The sequence below is a fragment of the Engraulis encrasicolus genome, chromosome 16 (genome assembly GCF_034702125.1).
Source record: "Engraulis encrasicolus isolate BLACKSEA-1 chromosome 16, IST_EnEncr_1.0, whole genome shotgun sequence".
Lineage (NCBI taxonomy): Eukaryota > Metazoa > Chordata > Actinopteri > Clupeiformes > Engraulidae > Engraulis > Engraulis encrasicolus.
Genome location: NC_085872.1, coordinates 24,043,971 through 24,066,309, shown reverse-complemented (window position 1 = coordinate 24,066,309; position 22,339 = coordinate 24,043,971). Strand labels below are relative to the sequence as shown.

At 43.2% G+C, this 22,339-nt stretch overlaps 1 long non-coding RNA gene across 3 annotated transcripts; it reads left to right on the top strand.

The window, feature by feature from the left end:
• Nucleotides 1-17,536: 17,536 nt before the first annotated feature.
• On the top strand, nt 17,537-22,118 carry LOC134466416 (uncharacterized). Of its 3 annotated transcripts, none has more exons than XR_010038298.1 (7): nt 17,537-17,713; nt 18,958-19,054; nt 19,194-19,251; nt 19,456-19,542; nt 19,798-19,844; nt 20,132-20,190; nt 21,300-22,118. It is a non-coding gene; the product is annotated as an uncharacterized LOC134466416 (long non-coding RNA). The 3 variants fall into 3 exon arrangements; XR_010038296.1 differs by having other exon boundaries at nt 17,538-17,718; XR_010038297.1 differs by lacking the exon at nt 17,537-17,713 and adding an exon at nt 17,790-17,858.
• The last annotated feature ends 221 nt before the right edge of the window (nt 22,119-22,339 follow it).

Genomic DNA, 22,339 nt, shown 5'->3' with positions numbered 1-22,339 from the left:
GAAAGGAAAACATGTTGTGAGATTTACAAGATGTATATGTCAAAACACATACCACAGTGCAGAGCACACATACTCTTCTGCTGTTGCCTGGCATATCTCATGTAATGAAAAACATATCCATAAAGGCAGCAGGTCATTACTGTGGATGTGTTCTTAGTCAGAACAGTTTACGGTTCCTGACCCTGTTGCTTTGCGTAGGTCCTGGTATGCATATACTTTCACTTGCTTCTCCCCTATAGCCGACCACCATAGCTGTGCACTTGGCTTGAAAAGGTCAAGGTCACATTAGGAAAGGATGGAAATGAATTAGTCTGCTGGGCTATTGATTGGCGCCACATCACTATGCATGTCCTCAAGTGTGATATAAATGGGCTTTTTTAAACAGATGGCATGCGCATCCCAAGGAGCCGGCCCTGCCCCTGACATGGTATCAGATCGCCGCCTGTGTAAAACTATCCACGCAGAGACAGAGCCAGAGCCAGAGCCAGAGGGGCCGAATTGATTTCTCCAAAATGACTAATGTTTCAGATGTGGGCTCTGATCAATATCGGTGCAGTGCAGACCACATGTGCTTTTAAACGCTGTTGTTGTTTTAAACAGCACCATCATCATACATTATATTTCTGCCGTTATTAGCATCTACATGAACTTTGAGGATCATTTATAGTCATTCTCAGCATGTATACTCTATATAGGGTTCTCCTTGGGGCTGTTATAGGTTGTGCTGAATGATGTATAGTTTACTTTGTCCTACCTTTCTCTCACCCCTAACAGAAGCACATGATTCATTTTGTCCATTACACACATGTTCAGAGGTATGATTGTGAGGTTATTGTTGGCAAGGTACATTATTTTTGCATTTTCAATCAGATACAAGAGCTGTTTGTATCCATTAATGTGCACTGAACCTGGTCTTGGTACGACGGGCTGCGAAAGCGGTAGTGGAGAAATGGGTAGGCTGCTGAAAGCATGATTGATGGTGTCTACACGAAGTGTACATGTGTACATGTGTGTGGGGGGAAAGAGAGAGAGAGAGAGAGAGAGAGAGAGAGAGAGAGAGAGAGAGAGAGAGAGAGAGAGAGAGAGAGAGAGAGAGAGAGAGAGAGAGAGAGAGCCGAGGGAGAAATGGTTGCATGGAGTGCACAGTTTTCCTAAACTATCAAGCCAAGCTGTCAAACTTCCAGCCATCAGAGAATGGAGGTCAGCGAAAGGCTGCATCGCTGTACTTGGTTAAGAGGGGAGAATGGGGGAAGCGTACGAAACTGTTCACCAAGAACAGAGGAAATTCAGTCATTTGTTCATCATTGAACAAAACTAATTAGCATAAAGGTGCATTAAGGTATGATTAAATACCTTCTGCTTCCCCCCCATCCTTAATGGGACATCTTTTTTTTCAATCAATAGTTCATTTTATTGTCCGATGCCTTTAATTTCCTTTCATTAATTCCCATTAGTGATGACAAAAAAAAGCTCTGACCCCTTTTTTTAAATGGTTACATCAGCGCAGGCTGCACACGGGCAAGGAGAGCTCTGTGGAGTGTAAAGGTGGACTTCTCGTAACTGTCAGAAGCCCTTGTTGTGCCGTCATCGGTGACCTGCTTGTGCAAAGTGACTGCTAAGAGCATTGGGCTCGTTTGGCACCCCTCCAGGCTTGCAGCAGTGTCAAAGTTTTTTAATGTGTATGCTGAACTGGGTGACTTTGAGAAAAGGCACTCTTGTCCATCTGGAGTGGTACCGTAATACTGAAAAAAAAAAAGAATTTTAGATTAGGCTGTGTTGGATAATGTATATGCACGGTAATAACACACCAAGCAATGTGATTAGGTTCCCAGTAGTGTGGGGGCCTTTCTCAGACGATTATAATTTTATGTCTAAAAGTAGGTTAAAACAATTACTCTCTAATTGGCTTGTTTTGTTTTTCGTCCTCATTAAATGAGATGAAATGGCTGCATTTAAAAACACTTACGTACCTTGCCCTTAACAAACACATTTACCGTGGGATATTCTCTCTTGTTCCCTCTCTCAGTCTTGCTCCCACCCCTCAGTCTTCAAATCCGACTATCTCTGTTATGTGTACACACCGGTGATTTGGCCCTTGACGATCTTTCTCCGCCGCGCTTCCGTGAGCGTGGAATGAGACTAAGCCGGCGTGGCGGTGGAGTAATTAACTATGACTGCAAATGTCACATCAAACAAGTATCATGCGAATCCGCCTTGCATGTTTTGCGGTGTGCTGTTGGCAAGTCCTGCTTGTTGAACACAACAAGGAAAGACAACTTTTGATTTGTCAGTTGAAAAAAAAACCCTCATCAGTCCCAGGCCAGGACTCTACATATCATGCTATAACATTGTGAACATACGAGGGTGTAGTTTTGGACATGCTTCGGTGGAGTTCTTGAGCATGTAGGCAAAGGACATTGCAGAGGTCAACATATGTTTTTAACGATAGAGCCTGATCTGTATTTTTCTTTTCAAAATAAACAAGCTGTTGATGAGTCTTTTTTAAAAATATATTTTTAGAACGAAAAAAAGAGCGAGGGAAAATAGCTTAAAGTCAAAGTCTTGATTATGTGGTAAATGCATTGCAAATTAATAGGCCTTCCCTGGAGATAACTCTAAAGTGGGGTGAATGAGCTCTTAAATGATATTCAAAGCATCGTCTTAATCTTTTTTAAAGATATCATAGTGTTTCATCCTCTGTAAGAGTTAAGTCTGCACTCACCACAATGGCAACAGAGGGAATTGTAGATTTCTGCGCCTCAGGCGTCAGCCTGTAGGAGCTGATGCACACTGACATCAAACGCAACACATTCCGCCTCGGCGTTTCCTCTACTGCCGCACAAGTTGAGTAGAACAGATTTGGTCTTAGAAGAGGAAGAAGTGGCAACGACGACCATGGGCATTCGAAAAACAAAAGATTAGAGCCAGATTACCAGAGCCTGCTCTCTCTTCATTGTCGTTCATCATGACAAAATGGAACAAAGTTTGGAATCATGTGGAAGCATAATCTTAAATCCGTTCACCCTTACCACACATCTCATGACATGTCTTAGTCCCTTCTGTGAACTTGCCCTCTTTATGCCATTGTACTACAAAAGAAGTGTTTGAGGATGCATGCAGAGCTTTGTGAAAGAGTTGTATTTTTTTGGTCATGTCATGTCATTATTTTTTTTGTTACACGCCCCAAACAGAAAAAGCCTGACAAGAGCCATATTTTCAGCTATTTTCATTTTTACTTGACTTATAGTTTATACATAACGTAAAGTACATTTCTATCACCATAATCGTAATCTACTTGCTGTTATAATTGCCCAAAGTTCTGTCATTCCACTGGGTTCATTTTTACATTATTGTCTGATAATGGTCCACAGACATGTCGCCAATAAATCACTATGTCAATTGTTAATTTGGTGTTGCTATTGTTTTTGTTTTTCCAAAGAGATGGTAGAATGAATACATCCAGTCTACTGGCAATGTACAAGTCCAAAGAGAGGTGATAGAGATTAAAGCAGTGCATAGCCTATTCTTCATAAAAGGCTCCAACCCTACATTTGATTTTGACCTCTTCCAGTGGTGTTACATTGTTGCCGACCTTGGTCTGTTTAGCGTTTGTCTGCTAGTTGTTTGTTTGTTCGTCTGTGTGTTCGCCAGCTATTTCATGAAACATTTCATGAATGGATTTGCATGAAATGTTGTGGGCGGATTGGAAACGGGCCAATGAGCTGATTAGTATACTGTGGCGGTGATCTATCTGGATCACCATCTGGATCTGGATATTTTTTGTAAAGGACTCTTTATTTGGGAGATGCCTTGTTAGTAGTGTGTTCTCTCAAGCGGCTCTCTAGTTAAAAAATGTGTTAAATATTTCCTATTGTTGGAAATCAATTCATTTTGGGGGGTACTGCTTTGATTTGTGTGTAACGTGATGTTGCAATTGTGTTTCATCAGATTTCAATGCTGGTTAATAAGGTGACTGGAGGAAGGAGACTGGGACTAAACCAGATTGTGAATTACCCCAATAATTGGGTGTTGCTACCGTGACTTCTGTTTTTCAAATTAAACATTTCACATTTTACATTAATGCGTTAGCACCCTCAAACCTTGCTATTTTAGTTTATTTTGGGTAGTACTGTGTCCTTGTCAGGTGGTACTGTACCCCCAGCGATTTGAACTATGGACTCAACATCATTGAGCTAGGTTTTTATTTTTTATTTTTTATTTTTTAAAGAAAATTACTCTCCTGTTTCCAGACACCATCATAGCAGCCCAAACTACCGACTCCTGCTCAGTGATGGGTGAGCTGGGAGCTATTCCAAATGGGTGGGCCAGTAACCCCCAAACACAAATAAATTAACTCAGAGGAGTGGTAAAGCCCAAAATAGAGGAGTGTTACGAACTCATTCTCACACAGAACAAAACAATATTGTGGGAAATACACTTTTAAAAGCTCAGGAGTGAGGCTTTCATTTGTTTCCGCCTCCCCATGAGTACAACCATGGTAACAACTTTGAGTGCCGGGAAAATAAAAAATAAATGTAAAGCTCATTGCAACTACACTTTCACCCTAATCCAAAGACTATACCATGAGGGGAAACTCAAAACAATCCCAACAGTGAGCCATCTCCGACAGATGCGGCCATTTAATTCTCTGCAGGTCAGCATAATACCTCAGATGTTTAGAACTTCTGAAACTCCAGAAGCCAGCCGTGGCTACTTTTCTTTAATGACTTCTTTCCTGAGTGACTCAGCACGTTAACTTTTAGCACCGCTACGGCTACAGCACTGCGCTGCGCTAACACACCACAGAAATGCTGGACACTCCTGCTGTGGTTTTGAGCAGCTGTGTGAGTTCCCTTTGAGGGCTGCCTGGCTAGCCTTCAGCTAATCGCGCGAGCTCTCTCCAGCTCTGGGCATCGCATCAACTTTTGGCCCTGACTGAAAGCACGCCCAGGCCCTGGCCTCCCGAGGCCAGAAGAAAAGACCTGTGCTCCTAAACAGCGTGTGCGATCCTGAGTGATAACAGATTTCACTGTGGTGATATTCTCGTGAAGAGAGAGAGAGAGGATGTCCGTGTTTGCCCATTTAATAAGGGTGACAAACAGATCAATGAGCCACTGTCTGGGTCCAAATTTATTCATGCACTCCTCTGTAATCCCAGGGCAAGTGATTAAATTTGACCTCTGTATCGCTTGCCTGTCTGTAGATTAGCCTGAGCATTCGCACTGTGCTCTCCGAATGCTCGTCTGCCAGCCAGTGCACGCACGGCGTCTGCTCAGTGCCAGCGGAGGAGAGAATATCCTGGACCCTTAAAGCAGCCCAGCTGTGTCTCCAGATCTGTGCCCAGTCCTTGCCTCTACCCAACCCCTACACCCCCTCCCCCACCCCCACCACCCCCACACCCCCACACCTCCTTCCTCCTGCCACCTCCTCCCCTCAGCCCTCCTCCTCCTCAACCTCCCCCGAGGGGTGGCAGAAGGGATCCAGGTCAAGCCGCCTGTTTGTCCTTGGCAGCCCTCTGCACTGCACTGCCCGCCCGGGCACCTCAAAGTCACCGCTGCTCAGCTGGACAGTAAATGGCTCTCTGGCCGGTCATGCCCACTGACCCACATGCCAATCAACCGCCATTACCGCCCAGGTCTAGTAGCAAAAAGGCAGACGATGGAAGAGGAGGAGGGGGAGGAGTGGAGAGGAGGGGGAGGAGGAGGAGGAGGAGGAGGGTGTAGAGGTGGAGGTTGAAGTGGAGGAGGAAGAGGTCTACGAAGTGGAGGACGAAGGGGTAAACGAGGAGGAGGAGGAGGAGGTTGAAGTGGAGGAGGAAGAAGTATATGAAGGGGAGGAGGAAGGGGTAAACGAGGAGGAGAAGGAGGAGGAGGAAAAGGAGGAGGTGGTGGTGGGAGTACAGTCCAGCATTGGGCACCATACCAGCAAGCAGTTTTCCCTACGTGCTCCCTTGAAAATGGTAGGTATATGCAGACACACACTGGGAAATGAAAACACATTAGTGCAAGACATGCACACACACACACACACACACACACACACACACACACACACACACACACACACACACACACACACACACACACACACACACACACACACACACACACACACACACTCACAGAGGGAGAGAGCGAGAGAGCGAGAGCAAGAGGGGGGTAGAGAAACAAAACTCAGAAAGTGCACTAACAGACACGCGGCCAACGGAAACACACTGTGACAAGGGCCACAAATGCACAGAGCATCACTGTAAATACGGAGCAGAGGGGGTCACCGGGAGTCATCGACGGCTCCTGCTGGGTTTGAAGGTTCACTGAAGCAACAGAGCAGAGGGATTACCCTCTGGCTGAGCAGAGAGAGAGAGAGAGAGAGAGAGAGAGAGAGAGAGAGAGAGAGAGAGAGAGAGAGAGAGAGAGAGAGAGAGAGAGAGAGAGAGAAAGAGAGAGAGACAGAAAGAGAAACAGAAAGAAAGAGAAACAGAGAGAGAGAAAGAGAGAAAGAAAGAGAAACAGAGAGAGAGAGAGAGAAAGAGAGTGAGAGAGAGAAGGTCTGAGAAATGTAGGGAGGGAGAGAGAGAGTGTGAATGAAAAAGGGAGAAGTAGAGAGATATTGAAGGACGAGAGAGAGAGAGAGAGAGAGAGAGAGAGAGAGAGAGAGAGAGAAAGAGAGAGAGACAGAAAGAGAAACAGAAAGAAAGAGAAACAGAGAGAGAGAAAGAGAGAAAGAAAGAGAAACAGAGAGAGAGAGAGAGAAAGAGAGTGAGAGAGAGAAGGTCTGAGAAATGTAGGGAGGGAGAGAGAGAGTGTGAATGAAAAAGGGAGAAGTAGAGAGATATTGAAGGACGAGAGAGAGAGAGAGAGAGAGAGAGAGAGAGAGAGAGAGAGAGAGAGAGAGAGAGAGAGAGCGAGAGAGAGAGAGAGAGAGAGAGAGTAAGTCCGGGCCGGCATGGGGGCTCCTGGAGTGAGCGTAGTGGGCCCAGCGACTCGGTCGGCAATATTAGCGCGGTTGCACGCGGTGAGGCCATCTGAACGCCTTCATTTTTCCTTGAGATGAATCACGTCGCAGTGGGTCACGTCAGTGAGTCATTACTTTGAAAATAAATGTTGCAGCACACGGCTGTGGCCGTGCAACCTAATGGTCAAGGGGATAGATAGAGCATAGAGACAGAACCGAACAGAGCTTTGTTGGGGTTTTTTTTTTCCCAGTGGGACTGAAAAATTGCATTTTTATTTGAATGTTTTGTTTGCTTGACGCACATAAAACACATGAGCTCTCCAGAGGCTTGCTGTTTTCCCTTCCCTTCCTGCTTCTGTGTCTAGATATGTAGGCCCCTGCACATTTTTTTCATGCCTTGTCTGTCTACCCACCCCCCACCTCCCCACTGCACCTCCCACTCCATCAGTCCCTTGTTAAGGCCGGTGTTTTAAATGCCTTCACAAAGCTGAGCACCACCACCACCACCAACTCCAACAACCCCTTGCCGAGAGCGCCCCTTTTGTCTTCCCCGAGCTTCTGGTGCGCGGCTTCTGAGAACCGTGTCTGCCTAAGACCTTTCTCTTGACCGGTGCTCACCCCAGACACGGCCAATGACAGATGGCCTTCATTAGGGCCTTTGAAGAACACCCACTGGTGCTGATCAGGCACTTACCCTCGTTTCCTCCCATGGACGTGCCCACGGGCTGCTGCGGCCCCCAGCCTCCTCTCTCCCTCCCGCCCTCCCTCCCTCCATCCCTCCCTCCCCCCCGGAGTGCTACACAGTCTCAGGATGGTGCGACTGCCTTGCTATGGGAAGAGTGATCTATTGTTGCCCGGGTGGTGGTGGTGGTGGTGGGTATAGGGAGGCTTCTGACAGGGACGCGCATGTGGGTTGGTTGTGGTGAAGGGCCAGAACATGCATCATGTACGTAGGCACGCTGAGTGTGTTGCGCTCAGTATCGTGCTGAGTGTGGTGCATTGTAGTGGTGGTGGTGGTACTTTGAGCTGAGCTGCTCAAGTGAAAAAAGAAAGATGTGAGGACAAAATGATTAACCTCTTTGGAGGAACGATACACAGTCATATACGGTCTCTCCGTTTCTTAAACACTCATGACATGTACACATACAGTGCACACACACTCATGGACACAAGCACGCACACACGCACGCATGCATGCACACACGCGTGTGCACACACACATGTGTGTGCGCGCACACACACACACACACACACACACACACACACACACACACACACACACACACACACACACACACACACACACACACACACACACACACACACACACACACACACACACACACACACACACACACACACACACACGCACAAACACGCTACGTGTGTAGACACAAACACATAGCCTGTAAATGTCACTGCGGCTAAGAAGTCAAGCACTCACCTATTGTACACGACTCAAAGTACAAAATACAGAACACAGAACGCAACAGAAAACCAGTGTGTTCAAGAGTGACTTAATTAACCCCTGTCCCTAGGAAAGCAAGGAGGGAGTCCTATAACATCTCTGAGATTTCTCCATTTAATGCCAACATTCCTTCTGGTCTTAAATTCATTTTCCCTGGCTACCCAGAGCCCATCCATCAGCCTGGCTACTGCAGAGAGCACCCCACTAGCGGCAGCCAGCCCCACTAACACCACCATCCCCTCCTGCCGCCAACCTCCACCCCCCTCCCCCCTCCACACCCACCACCTCACCCTCCCCACCGACGCGCGCTCTGGTCTGGTCCTCCCTCTGCCTGTCAGCGTGTTACCAAGCAACGGCTCCGAGCACAGGGGTTAACAAAGGCGCCCTGTGTTCAGGCCACATGAGCGGGCCAAGCGGCCATGTGGAACAGGGGAGGCGCGGGGCGGCGATGGCCGACTGCTGAACCTCGGTAGCCCCCCCAGATCAAAGCTGCAGAGTCACGGGGAAGGAGAAGCCGGAGGAGAGAGGGAAAGAGAGAGAGAGAGACAGGGGGGTGGGGGGAGAGAGAGAGGGAGAGGGAGTTGGAGTGGGCAGCAGTGTTAATTTTGTCAGCTTTTTTTGATTTAGTCATAGTCTTAGTCACAATGACGAAAATCAATTTTAGTCTTAGTCATATTTTAGTCATTGCCTTCCCAATTTAGTCTTAGTCTTAGTCTAAATGACGAAAATCAATTTTAGTCTTAGTCAATTTTTAGTCATTTTAGTCATTTTAGTCGACACTGTCCATAATAGAACTTCTCCACACACTGCTTCTCTTCTGAACATATATCATTGACTGTACAGAATAAACCCTCTCCGCACACGGCTTCTCTTTATAACATATCATTGACTGTACAGAATAAACCTTCTTCACACACTGGTTCTCTTTTTCTAAATTTTATTGAAAAACGGTGTTAATTTCGTCAGCTTTTTAAAATTTCGACTTAGTCTTAGTCACAATGACGAAAATCAATTTTAGTCTTAGTCATACTTTAGTCATTGCCTTCCCAATTTAGTCTTAGTCTTAGTCTAGATGACGAAAATCAAAAAAGGGCATTGACGAAATGTTTTCGTCATAGTCATCATGGTTGACAAAATGAACACTGNTGGGCAGGAAGGGGAAGGAGGAGGTGGAGGTGGATGTGGATGTGGATGGAGGGGGGGGGGCAGGAGGGCTGGCTGGAGGTGGAGGAGGTGGGGTAGGAGGCTGAGGAGGGAGGAAAAGCCTGAGGGGAATAAGACACACCGGCTAAGGGACTTTTCAGTCCCCGCAGGGGGCACAAGGAGGGGAACAAGGGGAGAGAAGGACACCCTGGAGGTAGACTTCTCCCGAGGCCAGACAGCACCCCCCACCACCACTACCACCACAGCCACCACCATCAACTCCCACCAATGGCTTAATGACTCTGGAGGGGGACCCTGGGCAAAAAAATGTCGCCTAGCTGATACCCCACTGTCCTATTGTGTGTGGCGCAGTGAACGTCTTCTCCTCCTGACTTAGAGCCCTATTGTCATAGGAGGGGAAGGAGGGGTGTCCTCTATTGGAACTTTGGGGTAATTGTAATTAAACTGTCAAAGGCCAGGTAGGACATGGCCTCCTACTGCTCCACAATGAAGGCCTGAAGCGTTGGCAGCATAGCATCACCAAAAGGGATCCCAGCCAGATAACTGCACAGAAATGTTTAGAAACGGTTGCCCAGATCTTAAAAAGGGCACCCCCCTCAAATACCTCACAGGAGAAGGTGAATATAGACATTGTTTTGCAACTCCAAGCCTTAACTCCTAGTTTAAACCACACTGGCTGTGTAAATAGAAGTTGATCAAATACTGTATTGGCCTACTAGTCATTGAGAGTGATGCTGAAGCCATGTCCAGATTTTATTTCAGCAACTGATTGCTTTGTAGAACTACAACAATGTTAAATTACATGTTAAAGATGACTTTAACATTAAAGATGAAACCTGCTGGCCTCCAGCCACTCAACATACCAACAAAGGCCCAGCTGTGGCTTAGTCGGCTGGGCACTGGACTGCTACGCCTCCCCCGTCTCTCTCTCCCTCCCATTCATTTCCTGTCCCACTCGACACTGTCCTTTCTAAATAAAGTTTAAAAAAAACATATACCAGCCAATTCATATCCCCTTTCCACACATTATACAATATATAATGCCATGAAGCTGGAGTATTTTCTTATTAGTTTACAAAGCTGATCATTCAGTTATTGTGATACTTTATCTCACACCTGAAAAGCATGTCTCTGTTTAAAGTACTTCACTTCACTCAATTACACACACTGCCTAAAGGCATTAAGTGATGAATGAAGTATGGGATTCAATACTTTCACCATTCATGCTGCTTGATGAAAACGAAATAAGCTATCAGCAGATACATTTAGCTTTGCTAATTAGCCATTTAACGGGCTGATTATCTACAAACTATAACTAACTCATTAGCTAACTGCCCCTTTAGCCTAGGACTATAGGTCAAGTGTGGCAAACTGAATCTTGTGAACATTTCATTAAATTCATATCACTTTAAAAAAAAAATCTCATCTCACCTTTTCTAATAACTGCTAGCCCGTCAACCACGGCAGTCTCTTTGGACTGCCACAATATGCTGTGTAAACAAACAGTGCCGCATCATCTGACCTCCCTCGCCCTTCTGACTTTCGCTGTCAGAGAGCCCAAATTGGAAGTGAATATGATTCTCATTCTCTTAGTTCATGAGAAATATTTTGAGTGGCAAAAAATAAGGCTTCATATTCAAATCTAGACCTTGGCTGAAATTGAATTCTTTTTCCATTGGAAATAAAAACTAAGAGGGGCAACTTGAGTGGAGAAGGGCATACAGGCAGTTGCGTGGACAACTAGGGCAAGCCCACTCTGCACGTCTACGATCTCAGCCCCCCAACCATGTACCCAGTTATCTGACCCAGCATTCTTCAGCTCACATAGGCATACAATATTGTGGGGAAAAAAATGTCCATATGAATGTACATGTATCAGCTTATATTTGAAGAAATGGTTGACCCTGCACACCTATTCCAGGAGTGTTTCGTATTTTAACGGTAAGGTGTTGAAAATTAATGGGGCTGACTCCAGGGTGTCACAGCGGAGTTGAGTATAGGTGAAGGAAGGGAGAGAAGAGGTGAAGAGAGAAAGAGAGAGAGAGAGAGAGAGAGAGAGAGAGAGAGAGAGAGAGAGAGAGAGAGATTTTATGAGTAAGTGAACAAGAGATGAGTGAGTGAGTGAGTGAGTGAGCGAGCGAGTGAGTGAGTGAGTGAGTGAGTGAGTGAGTGAGTGAGTGAGTGATTGATTGAGTGAGTGAGTGAGTGAGAGTGAGAGACTCACAGAGCAAGTGAGTGAGTGAGTGAGTGAGTGAGTGAGTGAGTGAGTGAGTGAGTGAGTGAGTGAGTGAGTGAATGAGTGAATAATAGAGAGTGAGAGAGGGATAAAGAGCGAGTGAGTTAAGTGAGCCAGAAAAAGAGAGGAAGAGAGAGAGAGAGAGAGAGAGAGAGAGAGAGAGAGAGAGAGAGAGAGAGAGAGAGAGAGAGAGAGAGAGAGAGAGAAAGAGAGAGAGAGAGACCATTAGTGCTTTGGAGTCAGAGGCAATGTACAGCCATCTAATTACCATGAGCCCGGGTCATAACCATCTTCTCTCGGCTCTCGGAGGTGTAACCTAGCGGAGGACATTCCATTGTGCAAATTGAAGGGGGAGCAATTGAGCTTCATCAGAGAAGGGGACTGGTCAATGGTGAGAGCAGGAGATAAGGGTGAGGTGAGGGGGAGAAACTTCTTCCCCTTCTTCCCCTTCGCCTGATTATTATACCTCTGAGTTCAGCCCGAGGCTAAGAATACAAATGAAGTGCGAAGATCATCTTCTCTTTTTTCCAAGCCTCAAGAATCAAACGTGTTTAGTTATTCATGGCTATGTTGATATAATCTCACTCTTGATTTACACAAAGTATCAAATCTGTTTTCATCATGATTTCTTAAAGGGCATTGTAGATGAAGAAAAAAGAGTCCTGAAGTTATTATATTCATAATTCTTTCAAGTCACAAAGTGACATACAGTGCGCAGGGCACTCCGTGACATGTGATGTTAAACTGTGATGTAAGAGTGCTTACATTTCGGCCCTGCCGTGGCCAACCGGTAGGGCACTCGTCTGCCATGCGACTGATTCGGGTTCGATTTCCGGCCCGGGTCCTTTGTCGACCCCTCCCTCTCTCTCTCCCTTCAATTCCTGTCCACCTCTCATGCTGTCCTATCAAATCATAAAGTCGAAAAAGACCACAAAAAAATATCTTTAAAAAAAAAAAAAAAAAGAGTGCTTACATTTCATGAGCAGCATGAGCAGCCTGAAGGTGCAAACGTCTAAATGGCAGTCAACATCTGTTCATAATTAGACAAAAGAAAAAATATATATTTTCATTTTTTCTGACTAATAGTTGACACTTCTTAATTATGGATTTATCTGTTATCTGATTATCTGTTACTTGTTAATAGAGAGGCCAACTTTGTTACACATATAGAAACAGAGGAAACAGGTGTGTCATGTGTTTACACCTTGAAGTAAATACCTTTTGTCAAGAGCCCATGCGCAGAGTGAGGAATAGCTGCTGAGTGCTAAATGGAAAGACCCAGGGCTACAGTACTTGTGGGGTGTGATTTGGAGTCCTTGTGCAAAAGAGGCCAGCTGTAAATAATAGATATTTATATAGAAGGTGTTGAGAGAACACACACACACACACACACACACACACACACACACACACACACACACACACACACACACACACACACACACACACACACACACACACACACACAGACACACACACACACAGGGAGAGAGAGAGAGAGAGAGAGAGAGAGAGAGAGAGAGAGAGAGAGAGAGAGAGAGAGAGAGAGAGAGAGAGAGAGAGAGAGAGAGAGAGAGAGAGAGATTTATGAGTTTTATGAGTTTTATGAGATTTATTTTATTTTATTGGTCAGAGAATTATTAACATGAAACAAGGAAAAAAAATGGTCCTCAGTAGTAAGCATCACTTACCAATGCTATTTCCAGCCAAGGACTCCTTGAATGTCTGGCTCGGGTATGGGCATTATCTGCGTGAGGCTGTTGTCATAGTTATTCCAACACAAGAGGCATGTCAGGAAATCTGTAGCTCCCCTAGTTTCTTGAGGAGTGTTGCTTAGTCCACATGCTCGTGGAAGATGGGGGTGGTGTTCTGCGCCTCCTCCTGAATTGAGTCTTTTAGAGATTGCTTTTTGCTTTGTAGGCTACAGTATGCATGTTACAACAACCATCCTATTTTGGGATAGCTAATTGCAATAGAGGCATGCTTTGTGTTTGAAAGTCTTGAGAAAAGATAATCACTTTTTGGTCATCAAAAAAATTTACTGAAATGAGTCGACCTCAGATTATCACCAAAAAAGAATCCGCTTGAGCCAATTATACATACCAACATATTGCCGAACTGTCAGAGGAATACTGCACATCCATGCATTGGCACATTATTTTGCAAACCAGCGCATACATGTGACAACTTGTTCCTTGTGCTGACCCAGACGGAAAGCGAAGGCAAACTACAAGTAGCCTAACAAGGTAGTTGAAGTTACAGTACATAGACATTGTGGTATAGCTAGTGCTTTTAAATCACTAGGCAGAACTGTGTGAGACTAATGGTTTTATTTCTCTTCTCTTTTGTATTTTATAGATGGTGAATGCAACCGCTGTTCTTTAAAATATAATTATTGCGAGGTCAAATTCGTAAGAGACTTAAGTTTGAATGTGAATAGTTTGCCTCAAGTAGTCTCATTGTGAAACCACCTTCACTCTGTCTTTTGTGTGTATTTCTGTCTTTTCTTTTTGTTACGTTCAGTTAATTTGTTCAGACTGTGGCCGGGTAGCTTGGGGAGGCGCAGGTTTACTTGTTGTACCCCTCAGAGTGCTGTGTATGGGATTCGTATCCGGTATGTAGTGTACGGCCCTGAGTTGGCCCTCCTTGGCATGTATTGCACGGCCCTGAGTTGGCCCTTCTTAGTGTGTAGCGTACGGCCCTGAGTTGGCCCTTTAGTGTGTAGCGTACGGCCCTGAGTTGGCCCTTTAGTGTGTAGTGTACGGCCCTGAGTTGGCCCTTCTTAGTGTGTAGTGTACGGCCCTGAGTTGGCCCTTCTTAGTGTGTAGTGTACGGCCCGTGTTGGCAACTACGGGTGGTTAAATAGTAGCCTATTCATTAGCGGGGTTACCGTAGTGCAATAATATATCCTTTCCTTCTGGGTTATCGCCACAGCTGACCTAAGTTTTCTGTTTGTTTTTCTGTTTACTTGTTGACATTTACTTCGTTCTTTTTTATTTATCTTGGTCTTTGTTAATACAACTTTTATATTTTTGACATCAGCCTCCTCCCTTTTATTCATTCATATAATTGAATACCTTGACCTGCGATGTACCCCATTGGTGGGGTTACATAAATGAACCTTTGAAATAACCGCATAACCTCCTTGGCAGAGGTATAGTATGTTCTTAGAGCGCATGATAACATTTGTAAAAGCACAAGGCTGAATTTATTCCATCTGTCAGTTACAAATATGATCTTTTTTTATCTGTTCAAGGCTTTATGAGATTTCTGTGCCAGGACTCGCTTAAAGAGAGTACTTTTACCTGCACTGCATTAGGTGGATGTCTTAGCAACATGTTGACCATTGACCACTTACTCTTGGGGAAAGAGAGCAAATTGATTGGTAAAGCATGTGACAACTCACAAAGTCAAAAGGTTAATCAGGTAACACTTAATTACAGTCAATCATCTCACCATGTTGGATATCATATAGCCGTCACCAAGATCAAAACAGTTCACAAGACCGCTCCTCTGCTTTAATTACTGTGTTGGAGAAAATGGCACAAGCCCCAAATCGAGACCCCCCAAAAGAAGACATCAAAGCGAAGGGAGACCAAAAATACACACAGATTACCAGGTAGGCTACCTCTTGCAACAGCACACAAAAGAAGTTGATGGTGTTGATGAAGTCTTTGCAGGCTCTGAAAAAAACTGAAACCCAACTGGAGCGCTGATCAACAGCAGGCAGACACACAGCCAATGCATGTAGTGTTCGTCTGATACTGGATTGGCATATGCAATGCAAAGGCAGGGAGTGTCAACCGTAAAGGCTTTTCATTTACACATTTCATTTCATTTGTCTTGTTTTTTTTCATTTACTTGATTTATTTTCATCTTGTGGTGGTGAGAAGAGATTACCCACCAGATTTAATGATGAGGAGCCTGCTGTCGTCGTCAGTAACTCATCTTATTGAGATATGAATATAGTATATGTTAATCCCTTGTGCTGTAATCTCAAGTGTGACCTTCCCGCACCTCTAGATTTACTGTATAGGAAAGTCCCATCACATATTAACCGTGCAAACACAGTCTATCTTTCCATAAACTTAAGTAAACATTCTCAGCGATCTCTAAACTGTGTACTTCAGATAAGTATGTGCATTGTTCCGTAGGCTGCGTTATACAGCTTTCTTTTGAAGAAAACTGGGCAGTTCTGAAAAGAAAAAAGAAAATGGCTAACATTCATCCAAATTTCAGGGATATAAAGCCCACGATGCCCCTGCCTGGTCTTCTGACACAGACCTGTCCTCTCTCAAGAGAGGTATCTCTCCTGTTCAGAGATTATGGGAAAATGCAAATGGCCCCTGGCTTTGAGAATCAATTTAATACAGTGAGCTTTAATTCGCATTCACAAATCCCTGGATAACATCATTTAAAACCTTGTTAATGGTCTTACAATCTGGAACACATAATATGATAGCACAGTGAATTAAAATGAGGAGGAGCTGAGGCAGTCATATCATTTTAAGTTAATGCAGTCCATTAGTTAAGTGAAGCAAGAGCAATGGCACTGTCCCCTGAAAGGAGACGGAAAAGCATACATCTGGTACAAAAGGCCTCCTGAAGTCTTTCTATGTGCCAGTAATACTTATTAGTGCTGGCCACTTTGCTTTCAACTTTGACAGTAAAGCGTGCCATCATTGTAGCCTGTAAAATACATTTCAGGGATTCTTAACCCCTCAGGGCAAATTCTTCATAGTTTGATGTGAGTATTCCTGCAGGATGCCACGATTTCTCGCACACACTCGCACAGACACGCACACACACACACACAAGAACGCACGCACACACGCACAGACACACACACACGCACACACACACACACACACACACACACACACACACACACACACACACACACACACACACACACACACACACACACACACACACACACACACACACACACACACACACACACACCTAAAAGTAAATTCCTCTTTGGGGATAAAGCCTGACGGTCAGGCCACCAGCTGATGATAGACTCTTGAGATGAGTTGTTGATCTCGATCATCTTAATCATGAGCCCAAGCCAATTCTGTCTCCAGCTCTCGTACCTTATCGAAATAGCAACATTGCTAGTTGCGTCTTGCCATGACGATGGGAGTGCAAACAGGGTGGTTGGCTGCCAGGTTTTTATTGTTAATTTTGTCCTGGAAGATAGTCAGGGGCACATGCAATATGGATGTAATTATCTTTAATTTTGTGCTCTCCATAACAATGAAACATTATCCTTCTCCTTTCTCTGTGCGTGAAATCAAATCTGTGCTTCTCCACTGTTATGAGCAATTAGACATAGCATTTCATCCAATTAACTCTGCAAAATTTAGTCACTCACCATGAATGGTAATACTTTTGTTCCAGAGAGCAAAAAAAAAAAATGTATTGGAATGGCTAGAATTTGAAAATGAGAAATCACCATGAAATTATTGTACAGCACTGGTTGAGCAGACGCACAGCGCACACAGACAGATTGAGTATTTGAGTGGGTACATGCCTCTCTTCAATGGCTCATTTGGGGTATGATGGAAATCAGTAGGAAAGGCAGAACAGGTCTCTGCATATTCTGACATTATGCTCTATCCCCCTGAGCCCAGCGGCCCAATGGATTAGCATTTGAAGATCCAAATGCATACACTCTTAAAAATGCTGGGTTATTTTTGTAACCCAAACGCTGGGTTAGGTACGGGTTGGGTAGTTTTAACCCATAATGTTAACCCAGCCAGTAACCCATTTCATTGGGTTACGAGACTGCTCTGATGTCAGTGAATGATTGTTTCAAATTTCAACTGACAATATGGGCCACGCTGCAGAAAATGCTCAAGAAGTCGGTGAAATTAAAGTCCTATGTAAGGTAAGTTGATTGTTTTAGTCCCATCATGTAATTTTTTTTCATAATTTCAATACGTAATTGACAGGGGAGAGCAAAACCGTTGTATTGTTTATGGTTGCTATAGTGATTTGAAATGACTTCGCATACTACACACAGTTATGGTAGGTCCCACTGCCACTTCACAGCTATGTTCAGTTCGTTGGGAGCTTAGTTTCTTGTTAGAAATTGACTCTATTATAAATGTAACTTCGTTTTTAAGTGTATAACATGTCCCGTTCGAGTTACATCAGTGGCATCTGAAGTTAACACCAGCAGTCTGGTTTACTAATGCCGTTAGCATTATGCTAACGGTTAGCGTTATGCTAACGGGTTAACAACAAGAATCATGGTTTGTTTGCAAGTTTGTTGCAAAATGTCTGCTTCATTGGGTGCTTGGTTTACTGTAGAAACGAACTCTGTTTCATTATGAATTCGTTTTGATGTAAGTTTAGCCATAACCTTTACAGTTAATATCACACTGTATGGCATCTAACACCAGAGGGAAAAAACTAGCTACTTTTCTCTGCTTTAAAATGCCGCTAGCATACATGCTAACGTGCTAGCAACAAATGTTACTTTGTTGAGGCTAGAGTTGTTTAGATATACATTAATGATACACCCATGTTGCCCTTTTCATGTTCATGTAAAAGGGGGTTGTCAAGGAAGCATGTTTTGAACTTGTGTGTGTGTGTGTGTGCTGTTTTAGCTTTTGTCCTATGTTCCCTGCTGCTTCCAAGTAGACTGGCAAAGCGCAGGTTGTTATTGCACCTGACAGGTTAGGTTTAGGGATGGTCAGGGCCAATGATACAGTTAGTTAGGTCAGTTAGTAAGGTCAGGGCACAAATTTACAACTCAGAAACATTGCATTTCTGACAGGTTAGGTTTAGGGATGGTTTTTGAAAGGGCACAATTTGAAAACTCGGAAACATATAATGCGGGGAACATAGAACCCTTTTTTAGAAAAAAGGGTCCTATGTTCCCCATTACCATACAAAGACAGGGGAACATAAGACCCGGTGAACATAGGACCCGGGGAACATAGGTACGCTCCCATTATTGTGTGTACATCTCTAAGATAAATCAAAAGATAGAAATGAGGTAGGCTACTGGGTGGGTTTAAGTTTAAAAGTTGTATGTGTGTTTCAAATGTCAGTCTGTTTCACACTGTTTATCAGAGATGAATAGCCTAATGTTTATGTTGTGTTATATTTTGCTTTGCAGTTGAGAAGATAGCCAGGGAGCCTGTTGCTGGGTGGAGCTGTCTTGTTACTGTACGCGACCATGTCTGAAAATAAGTGGAACTAGTCGGTTTCTGAAGGTGAGCAAACTTGAATTGAATGAATTTACACAAAATGTAGCTTATGTATTTTTAAATGTCAAAAATCTATTTGTTTAAGTTTCATATTTTATCCTGAGACCCATAGTGTTTATGTTGTGTGTTATTCTCTCTTTCGCAGCAAAGAAGATGGCCAGGACTCCTTGCTGATAGATGGGAGCCAGATAGAGTTGGTAGAGGTGAGTAAAATGTTACAAATCTACACAACATGAATGTGTCAAAGGAGTCCTTGTTGCTAAACTGGAGCTGCATAGAGATGCTTGAGTTGAGTGAAGTTTTATGAATCTACACACATTTGTTGTCAAAGATCTAGCAGTACATATTTCTCACATGGGTAATCAGCATAGTCATCATGTTATGCTGTGCATTATTCTGTTTTACAGCTACCCAGTTCTACTCTCTACTCTACCCAAGACACTTGCTGTTGGATGGAAGCTGTCTGGTTTCAGTACATACCTAAATATGCTGAGGTGAGCAGATTTTGATAAATCTACACAAAATGTACAGTATTGCTCATAAAAATAGCAGTGTAAGAGTATCAAGGAATGCAGGCCTGTTGGGTCTGTTGGCTTTCTATACCTTTACTATGGCCTCCCGAAACGTCCTTGTAATTTTATTGAGCACTACTGGATATATCTTGTTTCAAATACCAAAAAAAAATCGTCTGAATTGCATGTTGTCAATCAGGGATGGATATTAGTCATCTTTTTGTTGTGTGTGCGCAGCCAGGCACGCCTTACTGCTGGATAGGAGCTGTCTTAAGTTGCTAGAGGTGAGTTGAATATCAAATCTACACAAGATGCATGTCAATGACATAAAATGGTGTGTATCTCCCACTGTTAATTAGAAATTCTTTCTGTTGTGTTTCCAGCTGTTCTCTGATATGAGTCTGGCAGTGCAAATGTTAGCTCCAAGCTAGCAATTATACTTATCCTATGAATTCTTGTTGTATATAAATATGTTTCCATAATGTTAGTTTGATTGCCACCGTCTCCCATAAAGACATGCTGACTGAGGAGGATGTTGATTTTTGTTGTTGTTGTGTGTTTATCTCCGCAGCTGAGGAGACAGCCGGGCACTCCTTGCTGCTGGATGGGAACCGTCTACATTTGCTAGAGGTGAGTAAGATATTGTAAATGTATGCAAAACATACTGGCCCTCATTTATCAAGCCATCGTAGAAACCAGCGCAAATATGAGCACAATATGTGTACAGTACGCACGGCAGGGATGGGCAGTATTGCTATTACATCTATTTTGTATTTTTATTTCATATAAGTGAATTACATGTATTTGTATTTTGTATCAAAATACTTTCCTCCAGTATTTTGTGTATTTCACAAAACTACAAATACAAATACAAATACTTAGTTCTAAAGAATGTTATTACACAATATGAACACAAGATGGTGCTGTAGGTTAAAAAGTATATGAATGCCCCTAGCTGAATTGGAGGCACATGCTTGGATTTCTTAAGCCTTGAAGTTCAATTTGGTTCAAGGTGATTGGCTAATCATTTAATTCATTCCTCAATGAGGTGTTAATGTTTTCCTCATGTCATTCAAACTTGCTTTCAGTTTGCCATTGAGGGCCTTTTGTGTAGAATTGAGATATTACCCGTGCATACTGTTTTAAATCTAGCTGTATAAAGTCCGTTCCAATATGCAACCTTGCTTCCTCCACTTCTGCTTGTGGCCTCGTACCAAGAAGTAATATGTCGGGATGACATCACTGACAACAGCATTATATTTAAATATCTCATAAAAGCTCAATTGTAAAGTCTTTGTCTCCTTTGCAATTGGGATGGTAAATGAAAAACAGTCCCCTAAAAGTTGTTGTGGCTAGGCTGACAGCTGGGAAACCTAATTGTTTTCTCCACGGAGGATGGGCCAGGAGGCGGGGCGAGGCCACAAGCACAAGTGGAGGAAGCAAGGTCGCATATTGGAATGCACTCATAGAGCCAACAGTTGCAATACCCACTCTGGCCACCATGCTATAGGGCTTGTTTTTATTGTCTATTTGTTGCTAATATCACTATAATGTTTACATTTGTTCTGAGAATACCAGATAAAAAAAAAGATATATATTTAATTTAAAAATAAATGAATAAGTAAATAAAAAATAATAATAAAACAAAAAATAGGAATTAAATGGCTTTTATCTCATTTTGGAAAAGAGATCTTCATGTGTATTTCAATGAACTAACAGCTGAAATTTCTTCGTTTTAGTGTTCCTCTGGCTGCAGTCTTCTCTCATAAGAATGAGGGGGATGATGATCCCTGCCCTGACTCTCCACACAGCCAGGGAGAGCGCGAGTAACGTGTGCACGCACACGAGCACGCACACACACACACACACACACACACACACACACACACACACTACTGGATGTCTTTCTGGATGTCAGTGTTGTTTTAATTAATTATGTGTGTGTCTTTAGTAAAAAAAAAATAATAATAATAATTATAGTGTTAAAAAATATTAGATGAGATCCATCCCACCCCCTAGTCACCGAATCCTACCCCTCCCCTCGAAAATATTAGTTTACTACTTATTCATGAAAACATAATTTTTGGCATTTCGCAGCACTGTTTCAATGAATAGAGTAGCTGTAATACCTACATTGGACACAATCTTACACACTGCACCTTTTTAAAATCCCTTGCGCATAGAAGCAGTAAACTTTTAAATAAGTCCAATTCAAAGGAGTTATCCGTACTGCATATTATAGTATGGTGTGTTGTATTATCTTTTTATTGCCAGTATTTCATTGTAATCTTTTTGGCTGCTACCGTATGTTTTTTATTTTATTTTTATTATTTATTTATTTATTTATTTTATTTAACGCCTGAAGGCAAGACAAATAGTCTTTGGTGCAGGAAAGGTTTCTTAATGGTTATGGCCATTTCAGTTAGAAGCCAAGTGTTTTGCTTATTTCTGTGTTAATGTTTTTTTTTTGCCCTTAATACCTACTGGGATCGTGGTTGTTAATTGAATGCTTGATTAATTTTTGTTTTTTTGAATATTAAATAAACTGACTTTCTACTTTATAAGCTGTATTTGTGTAGTATTTGCATTATGCCATTATTAATTAACATTACATAAAGACATTAAATGAATACAATAACTTGGGTAAATCAATTTTTTTACTGCCACTGTTTTCCCATTATATTGTTTTTTACAAAATAGTAATTTATTAATTTAGCATTGCTTTAGCACAGATGATGGGAAACCATGGCAGTAAGAGTTTTGGTTTACCAAAGATTTT